This window comes from Jatropha curcas, chromosome 5, assembly GCF_041381405.1.
Source record: "Jatropha curcas cultivar XTBG-Jc1 chromosome 5, XTBG_Jcur_1.0, whole genome shotgun sequence".
Classification (NCBI taxonomy): Eukaryota; Viridiplantae; Streptophyta; class Magnoliopsida; order Malpighiales; family Euphorbiaceae; genus Jatropha; species Jatropha curcas.
Genome location: NC_143155.1, coordinates 18,281,609 through 18,299,526, shown reverse-complemented (window position 1 = coordinate 18,299,526; position 17,918 = coordinate 18,281,609). Strand labels below are relative to the sequence as shown.

At 32.0% G+C, this 17,918-nt stretch overlaps 1 long non-coding RNA gene across 1 annotated transcript; it reads right to left on the bottom strand.

The window, feature by feature from the left end:
• Positions 1-22: 22 nt before the first annotated feature.
• On the bottom strand, positions 23-8,546 carry LOC149496317 (uncharacterized). Its single transcript, XR_016320964.1, has 4 exons — positions 8,117-8,546; positions 7,172-7,237; positions 1,016-6,321; positions 23-138 (listed from the first exon to the last, which is right to left on the bottom strand). It is a non-coding gene; the product is annotated as an uncharacterized LOC149496317 (long non-coding RNA).
• Positions 8,547-17,918: the final 9,372 nt, after the last annotated feature.

Genomic DNA, 17,918 nt, shown 5'->3' with positions numbered 1-17,918 from the left:
TAAAAAATATAATGTTTATAAATAAATGATATGCAAATGCAGTGTTGATATGCATTATTTATTATTACTCACAGTGGTGGAGAACGAAGCTCTAGTTTTGATTCTGTCCGAGAGGAGCACTAGATGGACCCAGGCGATCTATGAAATGTAAGAATGATACAAAAAGAAATAACTCTATCAGACAAAATATTCCTTTATCCTTCTAATATTTTTATTTTATATTCTAAATTTTTCTACGTAATTTAATCTCGATATTTAATTTCTTTTTTGTAATAAATTTTTATTTCTCTATCTAACTTTATTTCATTTATTTTCTTCTGAAATCTATTTTATTTCCTACCGAAATTTATTTTATTTTTCTACCAAAATTTATTTTATTTTCTACCAACATTTCGGCAGCATCTCCCTTAAAAATTGAACTATCTACCTGTGAAAATATCAACAATATATCAATAATTCCAAACCACACAGCCCATCTATCGGGCAATCAATCAATTCAATTTTTCCCATCCTCCATCCGAATAACAATATCAACATTACATTCAACCTTAACATCACCCTACATCCATAATTTATAAATTAAAATTACATACAATATAATCTACCTTCAATCTACACTTAAATTCCATAAATTTTATTATTACCAAAATTTCCTAATAAATTATTTAATACTGAATTTAATTTTAGCTAACTATTATTTTTATTAATCAATAATTACTTCATATTAATTAATCAATAACTATTTTGAATTCATTTTAAACTAACTAAATAACTAAAATTACTAACTAAATATTTTATTTATCAATAAATTAATACTATTTAAATTAATTTAATTACTCAAGTAATTAAACTAATCGCCAAATTAAATTAATTTAACTAATCAAAATTGCTAAATTAAATTAATTACTCAAGATTACTAAAATCAAATTAATCAACTAAAATTATTAGAATTAATAACTAAAATCATTAATGAAATTAAATTAATTAACGAAAATGTAGTTAAATTAATTTATACCCCAAATATATTTTTTTTGGTCGAATTTTTGCTAGATCGGAAATTTGCTCGTGTCAGATCGGAGAGCAGTGGCTGTTGGTGGTCGGAGGCGTGCTGGAGCGGCGGCTAGGCGGTGGCGATGGCGCGACGAGCTGCGTGCGGTGGCTCTCGGTGGTCGATCGCCTCTGCTGGAGCGGCTGGAGTTCCTGGGCAGTGATGCAAACGCAGGTGCAGGAAAGAAAGAAAGAAAAAGAAAGAAAAGAAAAGAAAAGAAAGAAGGAAGAAGAAGAAGAAGAAGAAGAAGAAGAAGAGAGGAGAGGAGGTGGCAGTGATGGCACGATGGTGCTGCTGGAGGTGTTGCAAAAATGGTGAGGGAGAGGGAATGGGATGAGCGTGGAGATAAAAAGAAAGAGGGTTTCTAGAAGGTTTGGGCTGGTTCGATTCAATTCTGGTTTGATTCAGCCCAAATCTTGATTTTTTTGTTTGATTTTTCGATTTTCAATTGGTTTTCGATTCGGTTTATCGCTATACAAATTATTAATTCACATTTGAATATTTAAATACATTTTCCACGCTGTCAGTTTATTAAATTTAAATGAAAAATCTTTGAAAATAAAAATTCGGGTTGTTTCAGTCTTCCCCCCTTAAAAAAAATTCGTCCTCGAATTTTGAAAAAAACAAGAAACTAGGATACAATAATTGTTTACGACAATGGTGGTTATGCTTCTCACATAAAGTTGCAAGTTCGTTAGTCAGAGTGGTGAATCTAATTTTTTCTTAAATTTATTAATTAAGACAAACCAATGAACAGACCTGGGAAGAAAATCTAATTTATGGAGAGGGTAAGATGATTATAAGATAAATCCATCCCTAAAGTTATCTACCTTATCACCATAGTTAATTTAAACGTGAATTATACTATGTCTACAAGTTGTCCCCTCAAGTCAAATATTCATAACTTAAAGCACAGATTCGACACTAATATCCACCTTTACACGTAAGAATTTTATTCACTTATAACATCTGCTCAAGTAAGGGTTATTGATCTCATTAACTCTATATCATGTGTCCTTACATTGATGTATCGTCATTTATTCTCCCACTAGCTATCATAGGCAATGATCATCACTCCAAAAAAACTCATACACCAACCCAGTATGTAATCTTACTGATATAAGAATCCACCTATTCAATCAAATTTATTACTATTCCAATTTGGACTCCTTATTTTAAAATTCAAAACCTACATGCCGACTCAATCCATTTTTCATCAATTCCAATTCCATATATTTGCCCTCATAATCATTGAAGTTGTTCATAACTAAATAAGATGATTGCTGCCAACTCAAGAAAGTTTTCGATTATTATCAAATTCTGCCATTAAGTGCTATTTGAATCATTTCCAATTAAAGAGAACAAATTCTTGCCACTACTACAAGCTTATTTCAAATAGAATCAAGACATTTCTCTAGCTAAGTGCTATCAACTGATAGGATATACTGACTTCTATCCCAATCTCATCACATATTTATCAACTTAACTATTTTCCAACAAAAGATATATAATTTATTCTCAATTCCTACTAATGAGAATTCTCATAAAAATAAATAATACATCGACTATATAGAGAAAATTTCAATTCACAATCAAGTCTCTATTTTAGTTATTAACCTCTCTATCCTTCTTCTCGAATTATCATATCATACCATTTCTTAACTAATTATGACAACAACTTATGCAACTAGCCAAATTAGTTGTTGCCATGCCGGATAATTCTTAATTTATTTTCTAAAATTCGCAAACACAGTTCTATTATACTCCATTCCATCATGAAATCCAGTCTACATTTTTTTTTTTTTACAAGCTTAATCAAGATGTAAAATTCTCCAAACCGTAATTTATATCCAATTTACCTAGGTCTACGTATCCAGAAATCCTAAACAAGTAGTGCCTTTTGCTCTAGCTAAGTATGAGATTAAGGATATTAAACCTATAATCTAATTCCTGATTACACTATGTCCATTGTTTTATGTTTATTCTTAATCCCATGAATTCTTAAAGAATATTCAGATAATAATATCATAAGGTTATTCCTATTCTCCAAGTCTATCATAATGTCTATCACCTCCAAAAATTGTAAAATTTATACCTAATACGATCTAGGAAGATTTTCAACCTTAATTATGTTCTCTCTATATTCTTTACTCCAAACAAGGTTAATACCTCATTGAATTCTTCAAAATGGACCTAACGAATTAAGTAGTCTCTTAAGCCACAAGATATGTCACATCTGCCATTTATAACACAATTATATTCATTCAATCATAATTGCCACCAATTACTAAGAACTTCAGAATAGCTTTACATTGACTCCAATCATATCTTAATGACTCTCATCCTAATTGATATCTCAATAATTCCAAGAGCAATTTTAAATTAATAAATCACCAGATTAACACATTTAAGTTAGCCATCAAGTATAGATAAGATATACTCTTAGATCGTCTTGTTAGCACATCCACTAATCTTATACTCTATATTTTCAATCTTTAAATACTTGCGTGTATACTTCTCACTAAATTGGCTAAAATTATTCCAAATCTACTTGTTTGCTCTTACACAAATTTTCAATATCCCAAACAAATAGTAAATTAAAACCCAGCTAGCTTACTAATAAATGAAAATACTCTAATTACCTTTACGTTCTACTAAGGACATAAATATAATTTTCCTTCTTTATCCAATAAAACAAGTAACTTGCAAAAGTTGCACTAATTAATAGAATTTCCTTATTTTAATTGCTTTACGTCAAGAGATTAAATTTATTCACATTCGTTGTCATCTCAAACTAAGCCCCATAATCCTTTATCAACTCTTATTCCCAATCATTACTATTTTCCAACTAGATGCTATCAAATTACATAAGTCAAAATTTTCTTATCTCTCTCTCCAGTAGAAAGTCTATCTTTCTTTTTGAATATAAGTACTAAGTTCTTTCATCATCGGGATTACAATCCTTAAATCATTTATCTATTTGTATATCACCAGACATTCAATAACTTCCTACCTTTGATCTCTTTTTAGAATATGAATTTACTATATATGAACCACAAAATTCTCGAAACTCACCTCATAAGGTTGGTTATAACATTATCAATTATTTGTTTAATATTTTATTAGAGTTAGCACCGATAGTGATAAATTATTTTAAACCTCAAAGCCATTTTCCTACCTTCAATAGTGTACATGTTCCATCATTCTACCTTTAATAATATTTCACTTCTTTTTGTCTAACTACATATTCTTAATTACTTATTCTAAAACATCTTTTACTTTCGTTTTATTATACTAGATCCATAAACTTAGTCTGGCTTATTAAACATCCTACATATACTAGGGTCTTACTTATGTCCCGTCTAATACACTCATGAATTCCCAAAGTATAGAAGTCTTTATCTTAAAGCTGCTGAGGTATCACTATTTCTACTTTTATCAAATCTTGTTACCCATAATCCCTAATTTATTAAACCTCTAATTACTGACTATCCTCATTTAAATCATATTAATTTATACCCTTCACGTTTCTGTAATTGATTCTTTTCTTAATATCCAAACAATAACAGGACTAGATCCATCCTTACTTATCTAATTCATTAGTATTATATCAATTCAATAATTGGACAATTATCTCTTCATGTCCGATGTCATTCATCAATACACTTAATCATCATAGCCCACTATTTACATAACATAAGTACCTTAATTCCCTTATGGAGTCATTAACTCCTTCTCAGATCATAGAATCTCCCATTAAACAAAAATCATTGTTTGTAATTCACATACCATCGAGTGTGCAACAATTAATTTAAATATCAAAAGGCTAAATACCATTAAATTTAATTCTTACTTGTACCATATTAAACCATAAGATGTCACAATCCACACAATATCCATTACTAAATGCATACAGAGTAGAGTAATTTGTCTCTTACTACGGATCACAATTTACTTTTCTTATAACCACAATAATTTATATTATTCCCTATATTCATACACTTGAAAAGAAATAGCTGATGAATGCTACAATACACTTTACTCCACCAAGCAGTAATTACTTCTCATAATTAAAAATCACTTGGTATAATAATTCCACCAATATTATTCTTTATGAAAAATACTCATCACCAATTATTATAGCAAATCACACCAAATCCTTCAATATTTAAACCTTATAAAGATCAATTATGTACTTATACTTGCACCAATTAATATTCCATCCAGAAAAAAAATATTTATCTCAATAATTATAATAAATTCCACCAACCAACATCAGGTAAATTTCATCAAATACATATACTGATTCAATACTCTATTTAAATAGATTCTAATGTCCTTGAATCCGAATCATTTAGTTCTCTTGTTAAATAATTAGCAACTCATCCTCAATTCCGCAAGCACACCTATACACACATTCATGCATTCTTAAATATGTATTCCACATTCAACACATATTAAATAAAAATAGCACACTTACAGTATTTGACTTCAACTTATTAATCATATGTAACTTATCTTCTTACATACTTAATTTATATATGAATATTATTTATTCCATAGAGGGATTTTTTTTTTTTTTTTTTATATCATCCCCTTAGCATCAGTAACCAAATCACATCTCTAAAGAACAAGGATACAAATTTAATTATACTAAACAACTTGACTTTAACCTAACTGCGAATAACGCTGAAGGGGAAAGCAAGGAAGACAATGTCAAGACATGACAGGAATTACTCCGCAGTTACGTCTAGACTTATGAACTTATGCTCTGATACCACCTTTGTCACGACCCGATTCCGTGGGCCGGACCGGCACTAGGGCCCAGGTAAGCTTAAGGCCCCCGAGGCCCGTAGTAAGCCTAAATTATCCAATCTATCTACCTATCTGTCCCAATTTCATCAGAACAGTAAGCCCATATGACTTAAAGATACATGTTGATAAAAATTTTCAAACATCTGACCCAATCTCAAATAATACATAGAATTTAACCAGGGCATGTTCATAATAAATCATAATCATAATATGGACTTACTGATTAATATGGACTTACTGATTCACCTGCAGCTAATTACACAATAATTAATTTATAGCGTGGTACTAACAATAAGACCCAATTTAAATACACAACCCTATAACTGCGGAGTTCAATAATAATCTGATAATAGAGTAATTTATACATCCAAAATTTAATAACAGAAATATAAAGTTTACATTTACAACTCTGCGGAGAAGATTGCAGAGCTTCAGTCAAATCAGCTGCTTCCTAGTACCTGGGAGGTTTGTTGGGGGGGTGAGTTTTGCAACTCAGTGAATAATAATAAATAATACACACCACATACAGTCAAACAAAATGCACCCTAGTATACTGAATGAACACACAACAGTCAATCATATGACATTACATCAGCACCCACAAACAATATCACCTTCAAATAATCACATCACGTGGAAATTAGTCAGTGGAGTCACCGAAACCCCCGATGAGCCGTCCTCCCACATGGCTCATCCTCTCACATGTGCACCAGGGAGCCGATCTCCCATACTGGCCGACCGGTCTAATCCTCACTTGACCAGCCCTCTCATTGTTTTTCCATTCTCTCTATTATTTTCCATACCAACAGGAGGTAACCCGGTCGTCTCCATCAAATCTAGATCATCAGGCGCTCACAACAGGAGGCCACCCTGCGGGCTGCGATCAAATCTAGATTATCAGGTGCGCCCAATAAAGAAACCAACCTGTGGTTTTCCATATCACACAGATCATAGCAGTAGGTGCACACGGGGGCGCCGATCTCCCATTTACCCGGCCAAATTTCATATCATATTCAGGATCCATATCACATATGCCATTCTCACAAACCCATGGTGACCCACTTCATCCCAATTCCACACAAACAAATCACAGTATAATCACAGCACAAATAATCAGACATTTCATTCATCATAATACACCAATTCCATCCAAATGCACAATATATAAATATAATTATAGTGATCGTAACATAATATATATGATAAAATACTTATAATATATTGTAAATATGTAAATAAAAAATATAATGTTTATAAATAAATGATATGCAAATGCAGTGTTGATATGCATTATTTATTATTACTCACAGTGGTGGAGAACGAAGCTCTAGTTTTGATTCTATCCGAGAGGAGCACTAGATGGACCCGGGCGATCTATGAAATGTAAGAATGATACAAAAAGAAATAACTCTATCAGACAAAATATTCCTTTACCCTTCTAATATTTTTATTTTATATTCTAAATTTTTCTACGTAATTTAATCTCGATATTTAATTTCTTTTCTGTACTAAATTTTTATTTCTCTATCTAACTATATTTCATTTATTTTCTTCTGAAATCTATTTTATTTCCTACCGAAATTTATTTTATTTTTCTACCAAAATTTATTTTATTTTCTACCGAAATTTCGGCAGCATCTCCCCTAAAAATTGGACTATCTACCTGTTAAAATATCAACAATATATCAATAATTCTAAACCACACAGCCCATCCATCGGGCAATCAATCAATTCAATTTTTCCCATCCTCCATCCGAATAACAATATCAACATTACATTCAACCTTAACATCACCCTACATCCATAATTTATAAATTAAAATTACATACAATATAGTCTACCTTCAATCTACACTTAAATTCCATAAATTTTATTATTACCAAAATTTCCTAATAAATTATTTAATACTGAATTTAATTTTAGCTAACTATTATTTTTATTAATCAATAATTACTTCATATTAATTAATCAATAACTATTTTGAATTCATTTTAAACTAACTAAATAACTAAAATTACTAACTAAATATTTTATTTATCAATAAATTAATACTATTTAAATTAATTTAATTACTCAAGTAATTAAACTAATCGCCAAATTAAATTAATTTAACTAATCAAAATTGCTAAATTAAATTAATTACTCAAGATTACTAAAATCAAATTAATCAACTAAAATTATTAGAATTAAACTAACTAAAATCATTAATGAAATTAAATTAATTAACGAAAATGTAGTTAAATTAATTTATACCCCAAATATATTTTTTTTTGTCCAATTTTTGCTAGATCGGAAATTTGCTCGTGTCGGATCGGAGAGCAGTGGCTGTTGGTGGTCGGAGGCGTGCTGGAGCGGCGGCTAGGCGGTGGCGATGGCGCGACGAGCTGCGTGCGGTGGCTCTCGGTGGTCGATCGCCTCTGCTGGAGCGGCTGGAGTTCCTGGGCAGTGATGCAAACGCAGGTGCAGGAAAGAAAGAAAGAAAAAGAAAGAAAAGAAAAGAAAAGAAAGAAGGAAGAAGAAGAAGAAGAAGAAGAAGAAGAGAGGAGAGGAGGTGGCAGTGATGGCACGATGGTGCTGCTGGAGGTGTTGCAAAAATGGTGAGGGAGAGGGAATGGGATGAGCGTGGAGATAAAAAGAAAGAGGGTTTCTAGAAGGTTTGGGCTGGTTCGATTCAGCCCAAATCTTGATTTTTTTTGTTTGATTTTTCGATTTTCAATTGGTTTTCGATTCGGTTTATCGCTATACAAATTATTAATTCACATTTGAATATTTAAATACATTTTCCACGCTGTCAGTTTATTAAATTTAAATGAAAAATTTTTGAAAATAAAAATTTGGGTTGTTTCATAAAGCCATCCAAATCAAACCAAACCGTGTATGCGCGTGTATATATATATATATATATATATATATATATATATATATATATATATATATATATATATGATAAATAATTCAATTCTTTTTTTTTTCAATGAAATTTTTTTGTATTGAGCAATTATATTATACAGTAAATTATGAAATTAGTTTATATTTGATAGTAATTAAATAATAATTTCACATTAGGTAAATTTTATATTTTATTTATAAAAAGTTTAAATGTTAAAGATTTATAGAAAACATATTAATATATATTATGTATAAATTATATATAAGCAATATTATATTTGTTATAATTTGTTAATAAGAAATGTAAAATAAATCAACATTTAAATTTTATATTTATAAATTGCTTAAGTACCATCTGAATATATATATATTTTTTTTACCGTACTCATAATAAACATATAAAAAATTAATTTAAAAACTTTCAACATCTACCTAAAATAATGTATATTAATTTTATGTCATAATTTGTATTAATTCAATTTTCTCATTTAGTATAACGATAATCATTTTTTTAACTTGTTAACTAGATAAATGAGGAAAAATTATTTCAAACCGCCAAAATTATCATATCGAATCAAATCAAATTAAAATGTCGCTACCAAATCAAACCAAACCACCACTAAAATTTTGGTTTAGTTTGAAATTTTGAATAGTTTGATTTGATTTTATTTTTTCAAACTACCATTTTGTATTTAATTTTATTATTATATTCAAATCGAACCAAATCTATACATGAACATTATATGGTGTATAACACTAGATATCTTATTAACCAGTTTGGGCTAATAAGTCCCTCTACAATTTATTTTAATTAAAAATTATCCTAATGTCTCCCAATTTTACAATTTTCCTTTTAAGTAAAAGGAATAAATCTCAATTTAGGCCCTCAGTTTGTAACATTGGAAAAAAAAAGTCATATTTGACCTTTTGGTCCAAATAACACTTCAACTTATATCAAATGACCCAAGTTCAACCTAATTTATAGAAAATTATACACGTGTAGTGTGAACCCCTCCCCCCGAATACATAGGCATGTGATGCATATGATGAATGAGAAGAAATGCACGTGAGTGTGTGAGTCGCCACCTTGTTTAATTATTTTAGGGTAAACTAGGAAAAAACCCTAAGTGACTCTATTTTTAATTAACCTAGTTACTAGATTAATTATCCCAATGATTAAGGCACAATCTACGAACCCGAGATGGATCCCGAGACTATGTCATGCTGATGAACTAACCGATGAATGAATGCTTTGCAAGGTGAATGATGTATTTGGACCAAATGAAAGGTTTATGTGATTTTGACTTGCCACCCGGGGTGAAATCCCGAACGTGCCTACGTACTTCCGTTTGAATGGAAGATCAAAGTCAATGTAGTTCGATAGGCCTTCTTAAAAGGGCTTTGAAGGTGTATGCTTAATGCATGAGTGTGTATGCTTTGTGCATGAGTGTGTATGCTTTGTGCATGAGTGTGTGTATGCTTTGTGCATGAGTGTGTATGCTTTGTGCATGAGTGTTTAGGCATTTCGCCAAAGATTGATTGATTTTTAGGCATGTTGCCAAAAATGTTGATTTTAATGGCTTTTAGCCAAAATGATTTGATTTAGGCAATTGTTGCCAAAATGTGCAATTTAGGCGATTGTCGCCAAAATGGTTGATTTTAAGGCCTTTGGCCAAAAGATTGATTAATTTAAGCGATTTGTCGCTAAAATGGTTGATTTTAAGGCATTTGGCCAAAATGTGTTGTTTTAGGCAATTAGTTTGCCAAAATGTGCGATTTAGGCTTTAATGCCACGATTATCAATTAATCGGGCGTTCGAGCTTAATCACAATTTATTGTCGAAACGTGATTGATTAAGGCTTTTAGCCACAATTATTGATTAATTGGACTTAAGCCAGATTTATTCGAAATAAAGCAATTGAACCGTAGCTATTAATTAACTAGGCTCTTTTAGCCAATATTGTCGGATTTAAACTTTAATACCACGGTTATTAATTAACCGGACATTTAAGCTTAATCGAATTAATTAAGGCAGTTTATTTACCAAAAAATAATGACGTGGATTCATTTATGCAATTGTAGAATTATTAAGAGTAGAAGAGAAATATGCATGAAGTGCTAAAATTAAATAGGCAGAGTTTTGTTTACATACCTGATTTAATCGACGACCGCTTCTTAACTCCAGATTAAGCTCCTCGCTTAGGAAATATTAATTAATTTTAATTTGTTTAATTTTAATGTCCAAATATCACAATAAAAATGCAATAAAAATTAAATTAAATGCAAAAAGCGGTAAAGAAAACGCAAGGAGCGTGAGAGGGAGAAGGATTCGTCCGTCAACACAGACAGGGGTGTCAAAAATAGGTTGAAAATGGTCTATTTATAGGCCATTTTCGGGTCTAGGGCGGCAGGTGCCGCCTGGGCAGGGCGGCATGTGCCGCCCGTGCTGGGCGGTAGGTGCCGCCCAGGCGGGGCGGCAGGTGCCGCCTGGGCCCGGCGGGCGATGCCGCCGGAGGCCGGCGGCGGCCTTTCACTCCGAAGGAGCTTTCGGGAGTTTCGGACCTCCGAAAAACATTCCGGGACCTGTTCCGCGATCCTCGCGATATTCCGGACGTTTTAAGTACCATATTGGCATACTTCCAGTAAATGTCCAAAATGGCCTTCGGTCCGGCCGGACTGTTTGCAGTCCGGCATTGACACTGTAGAAAAGTCAAAGTCAAAATTTGAGTATTCACATGTAGTTAACGCGGTCAATAGATTTAAAAAAATAAAGTAAATAACTATTACATTACAAAGTTAACTTAAATTGGAAATTTATACCTTTTAAAATCTAATCAAAGTAATCTTGTTGAAACCTAAATCCAAATACTGAAGTCAGCGTTCCATAGTGTCCTCCTTCAGTCGATAAGTCATCTACACATAATCCTCAACTGAGATTTAGTCGGCTGAAATATGATTATAATGGTCCATCAAAAATTTATTTTCATTGGCTCAAAACTCCAATATGGGTGTCGTGAAACTCTGGGAATTGAGGAAGAACATTCTACCACTGTAGATATATCAAGGTAAACTCTAAATCATTATTAAAGATTGAAAAAAAAATTATGCAAATATATATTTTGGCAGTACTAAATAGATATTGGTAAAAATTGCAGCCGAAGAGATGTGGGTATTTTTGATGGCATGATTTTAAGATGGAGCAAAGGGTTGTTCATGTTATTAATGAGTTGAAAAATAAGTTAACTAACTACAAGGAATCAAGGGATGGAAGTGAAAATTTGCAGGTGGTACTGTTTGTGATGCTTATGGATAGAAAAAGATGGAGTTAGAGCTGAAATATTTGGAGTTTGAACTAAAATCACATATGTTCCAAATGAAGATTTTGAAGCTTTTTGTTTGTTTAAATGGGATTTGGTTTAACAATTTGCAGTATGAATGTGTATCAAGGTCCATGTTTTAGCTTGCAATAGATATTGCAGCAAACATTGGAATGATACAGGCGAGAAATGTGTAATTTTCCTTTGACTTTTAGAAAACATTTTTCTGTAGGCAACACAAGTTTTGTAATCCACATTAAATTTGTAATCAAAGGGATGTATCCTTAAATGAATCCTTTGAACTAAACTTTTGAACCTGATTGCAAAGGCTTCTAGCTAAGATCTATTGGTGATTCCTATCATGTTCTTCTATTCCATTTTCAAAGCCATATTATCTATCCATTAGCCACACATATGAATTGCAGTCATTAGCAGTCACATTGCTTCTTACCAAAGAAGACAAAATAAAAAGAAATTGAAATTTGAAATAAGAAAAGGCTAGTGCTTGCTTTGTACACTCGCTAAGTTTTCCTATATGATTTAACGATTTCTTTTGGTAATGAGCAACTTAATATTTTATAACAACTAAATTGGATATTGAAAACCTTAAATTTGAATAAAGCAATTAAATTTTGTTATCAAGCCAAGATAGCATTACTACCTAAACCTTTGAAATAGAAATTTCAAAAAAGACATACAAGAAAATATTTGAATAAAATAACTAAATTGGATACTAATAAACTTAAATTTAAATAAAACAACTAAAAATCTATTATCAAGCCAAGATAACTTTACTACTTAAACCTCTAAAATATAAAATTCCAAAGAAAGCGGCAAATGAGTATGCATTCAAACAAGCTTTTTGATAGCTAGTAAAGATTTGTCATACAATAACAAATATATTTTAAGAAAATATTTAACCTCATCACTAATAAACTACAGTTTAAAATCAGAACTTGTAAAGAATGAAGAGTGACAGAAAAACATTCATAACAAAAAGAACATCATGGCACAATCTCATAATAGTTTATATAATTTAAACAAAAAAAGACAAGCTATCAAGAAAAACAAATGCAAATGTCATGCAGCCTATCATGGCCTCCATCTTGGTTTGATAGCGTCAAGCTTTTGCCTTGCATATATAAGCATCTGTGAATTTCCAACCATATTGCTCCCTTGAGATGGCATCAAAGTAGAGTGTGTTGTTGTAGTCTCCATTCCAAACTAGGTGTCTAGCTGTGAATCCATTTGTGTGATTTTGTAACTCTGACTTTGAATGTATGATGGATTGAGATTGCTGGCCATACTGGTCTGATATTGTGGGAACCTTTGATGAAAAATGCTTAGGTTTTCATTGATTCTTCTATATTGAAGATTCCTGATATGCTCTTGTTACTACTAGTATAGCTGGCCAACAGTCACAGATGGACAACCATTCTAACTCAATCCTTCAGCTTGAAAATTTTCATACTTTGGGTTATGTTCATATATATTCATTGGTGGATCATTTGTTATTTTTCTTTGTTGATCTTTTGAAATTGGATTCTTTGAACTGAGAATGTGTTCACTCCACATACCTGGCTGTAAAAACCAGAAAATGTCAATTAAATCACAATCTCCAAGTCAGACATGTAAATTAAATCATAAAAGAACATCAACCTACAACTCACATTGTAGCTAACATGGCCAGTTCTATCATCATAATAGAGGCCAAACCCAAACTCCCTTTTTCTTTTGGATTTTTGGTTATTCCTCAAGTTAGCAATCGCTTTTTCCTTTCCCTTTGCATTTGTTTTGAGTTTATGTGCCCTCTTCCACAAAATTTGTTGGCTCTTCAATTCTGATTCCTTTAGTTTGTCTCCTCAAACCATTTGGCTTTTCCTGTACAAATGTAGAATAAATATTTATGTAAAATATCATAGATCATGCATATATCTAGGTTAGTAACCAACAAAATATCATGGCATATTTGTAAGTTATTTAAAATACATTAGTTCTAGTAGTTTTGTTCAGGAATTGAGCTAAATTTGCAATTTTCTCTAGTGCAAGTGGAGCTGCAAGTTCAGAAGATACATGTTCCTACAAAGAAAAATCATATAAAATCAATAGGTATATACATAACATTCAAAAGGGAAATATAACATTCAAACCAGTATCACTCACTAATGTTGCAATTGTAGTATTGTTTGTGTTCTTGTGTTTACACCATTCTTGTTAAGAAATGTCTCTTTGCACAAGGAACATCTCATTTGAACACCTCTTCTAGATAACTTACCTGACTTTCTAGGCTCATGACGATTGTTTCTCCTATTTCTTTTGGGCCTGCCTGGCATCTCCTTATCTTCCGGAGGCAAAATTAATTGCATTCCTATTATAGGCCACATGTTCTTACCATTCCCAGGTTGTAGTGCATAAATATAAGTTAAAAAATATGCATCTTTGCTATAACACTTACCAACATAATCCAAAAGGTCACCCTTTTATGGTATATAGCACATATAGCATGAGGACATGGGATGCCAGATAAGTTCCATGCCTTCCAAATGCATGACATTTTGATCATGTCAATAGAGTGCCTATCTTTACCCTCTGATATTTCATACCCATGGTCTCCATTGAATCTACATGACAATGGCAAACTCTTGACATTTGTGCCTCTAATTTCTCAATTGCATCTTGACTAACATTAGTAATCCACTTTGCAGCTTCCTTCTTTTTTAGCATATTCCTTTCCATAATGTCAACTCTTATCTCTTCCAACATTGTTATAATGTGTTTTGTCCTTGAATCCACAATGTTACCATTGAAGCTTTCACACATGTTGTTCTCGACACTATCACACTTCCTTCATGTGCCAAAATATGCTCTACACCAATTGGGCGGAAGGTAATTTAGCAAATCACACTATAAAAAAAAATGAGCTTTTGCGATCGATATGTGCGACCGACTCACATCGGCCGCCATATTGTGATGATATTGCGATCAATTACGATCAATTGCGATGGTTGGGAGGTTGAATATCCACTGATGGATTTGCGACCAAACAGCAACACATTTTGCGATGGATTTGTGACCGAAATAATATCCGTCGCTAATTCTAGCACTAATAATTCTACCAGTTTGGTTTTCATTTTGCAACCCCATTGTGATTACTTTGCGACCGATTCTGTGATGGATTTGCAACCGTTTAAAATCTTGTCACAAAATTGCGCGCTGGAGTTTAGCGCCAAACTTAGCTTTCGTTATGCGACTGATTTGCGACCGACAATTTTGCAACCCATACAGTCAGTCGCAAATCGATCGCAATTTTTCTGATCCGAAAACGACATCGCATGATTAAAAATTGTAACCGACTTTTTAATGAATAAAAATAGGGCTTAATAAGCCCTTGGTCGCCTTGCGCGGGCGCAGCTCTCCTCCTTCCTTCCCCTTCTCCTCTCTGTCATGTCGCAGCCCTTCCCAGCCCAGCCGCCTCCTCCTCCGCTCTCTTGCAGTGCCGGTTGCCGGAGATTCTTGCAGAAGCTTCGTTCCCGTTCGCCTAGTCAGGTACGCCTCTTGCTGTCTTTTTTTTTTGGTTTTTTTCTATGGATTGATTTCGTTTTTTATGTGAATTCATTTAGTTTTTTTAGTTATTATTGTTGTTTTTTTAGTCATTTAATTATATTAGTTCTATATTATTGTTGTTTTTTTTATGATTATTGTTATATAATCTGTGGTTCTTTTAGCTTAGCGATGTTAATTTTAGGAGGTAAAATTTGTTATGGGTAGCTGTTAGATTATGGTTTTAGGTTGAAGTTGGTCTTTGAATTTAGGAGGTGTAACGCCCTAAAATTTTTGAATCTTAAAATAATATTATTTTATCGGGTCATGAATGGTGCTGCAGAAAGGGGGATAATATTTTATTTAGACCCAAGGAAGATATTGAGTATAATTAACTATGGATAGATAGTGATTTACCGGTCCATGAATAGTACCACCGGTCTGTGAATAGTACCTCTGGTCCGGGAATCGGTATTGTTTTGGTTCGAAAAAAATTACTATTTATATTTTATAGTGAATTATGATGTTATATTAATTAAGGAAATTTGAGGAATTATTTTTATGGAGTAAATTTAAGAATTTTGCGGAGATAAATAATATTTTGAAGGAATTTAATTGGAGAATATTTGTAGCCATTAGATTAGATTACTATTGACTCAATCCTAGTCATCCAATTATGAGAAAAGACCAAAATACCCTTTGATCACTTTATAAGGTCAACTCCAATTATTGAGCAACCACTTTTTCTCTTCTTCTTCTTCTCTTCAACGCCAACTTCCTCTTCTTCTTCTCTTCTTTATTTTTCTTCACTTCTTACTTGTTAAATCTACCAAATTGAACCCACCCAACTTGATTTAAGTAATTAATCTTAGAGAATTAAGCTTGAGAAGTGATTTGTGGTGATTATTTTCAAGGAAGTTGGAGATTCTCTACTTAAGCCAAAGGTTGAGGAAACCTCTACCATGGAGTAAAGGCAAAGTTAGAGCTTAGAAAGCTTTAATTTAAGCTTGCTAAAGCTTATTTTTAAGGTTAATAGTCATAAGCACACTTAACTAACTTTAATTTTTGATTTTGTGCATTTAAGTTATAATATATGTATTTTGGAATTTTGTATGAAATGATTGATTTGTTGAACTTTGGTTGCAATAACATGCTCTTGGGTGATGTTTTATGAGTATTAGTATGTGGTAGAAATCTCTACCATCTAACTTTGTCTTTCATGTTCTTTCATGGTTAAAGCAAGCTGAATTTGGGGAAAATGTGTTATTGGGTGAGCTTAAGGACTATTTTTCGATCCTTTTTATTTTCCATTTATTTCTGAACTCTTCATGAAGTTTTAGGTCTACTTCTTAGCTTTCCAACCCATCCTCATCTGTCCAATTTGGATAAATATAGCTCAAATTATGGCTGAAAAACCCAAACTAACTCTGTTATGCCGGGCCAATTGAGTGCCCATTTTGACCGCTATAATGAAAAGATTATGTTCTGAGTTATTCATGAGAGTTGTTGCCTTGTGTCTTGAGACTTCCCTGGTTTTGGATTGGTTTAATTTGAGTGTTTGGATAAGTAGGAATTTAATAAACATTGGATTTGGTTCTGCTAAATCAGATTTGGACTGTTGGTCTGTATTCCTAGCCTTTGTTTACCATCTTACAAATTGATCTGGGCTGTGATCCCTTCATAACATTTGTAGCATTTTGTCTTAGCTTTCTAGTGAATTTAACTTCACTCAATTTGGAGAGCTATAACTCAAGTTATGTCTTAAGAACTCAGCAAAGGTCAAGTTTATTTTAATGCTGGAAAATTTCTATGTCTTGAAACATAGGTTTATTTAGATAAAAGTATGTAAGAATCAAATTTGAGGAAGTTTCTCTTGATTATTTGTATGTTTTAGGATTTATTTGATAAAAAAATAAGACAAGTTTGAAAAATGTTATTGTGGATATGTTTAAATAGATATAAATGGAAAAAATTGTTGGAAATTTTGGAAAAAAGTGTGGAATTAGTTTAGACAATGCATGATGAGGGTTGAAATGAATACTTTGGTGCATAAGAGTTATGTTAGCATGCTTGATTGGAGAAGGAGATCCCTCCCCTTGATTTGCATTAAGAGGCCGAACCACTTTAGGGTGGTAAGACTTAATTATTTTTTTTTTTATGTTATGCTATATATATATATATATATATATATATATATATATATATGACATAAGTATGATTATTTTGATAACTTTCATATGTTTAGAGTTTTTTTTTTTAAAAAAAATGGGTATTTAAGGTGTATGTGCTTTGAATTTTGAATAAGAAAA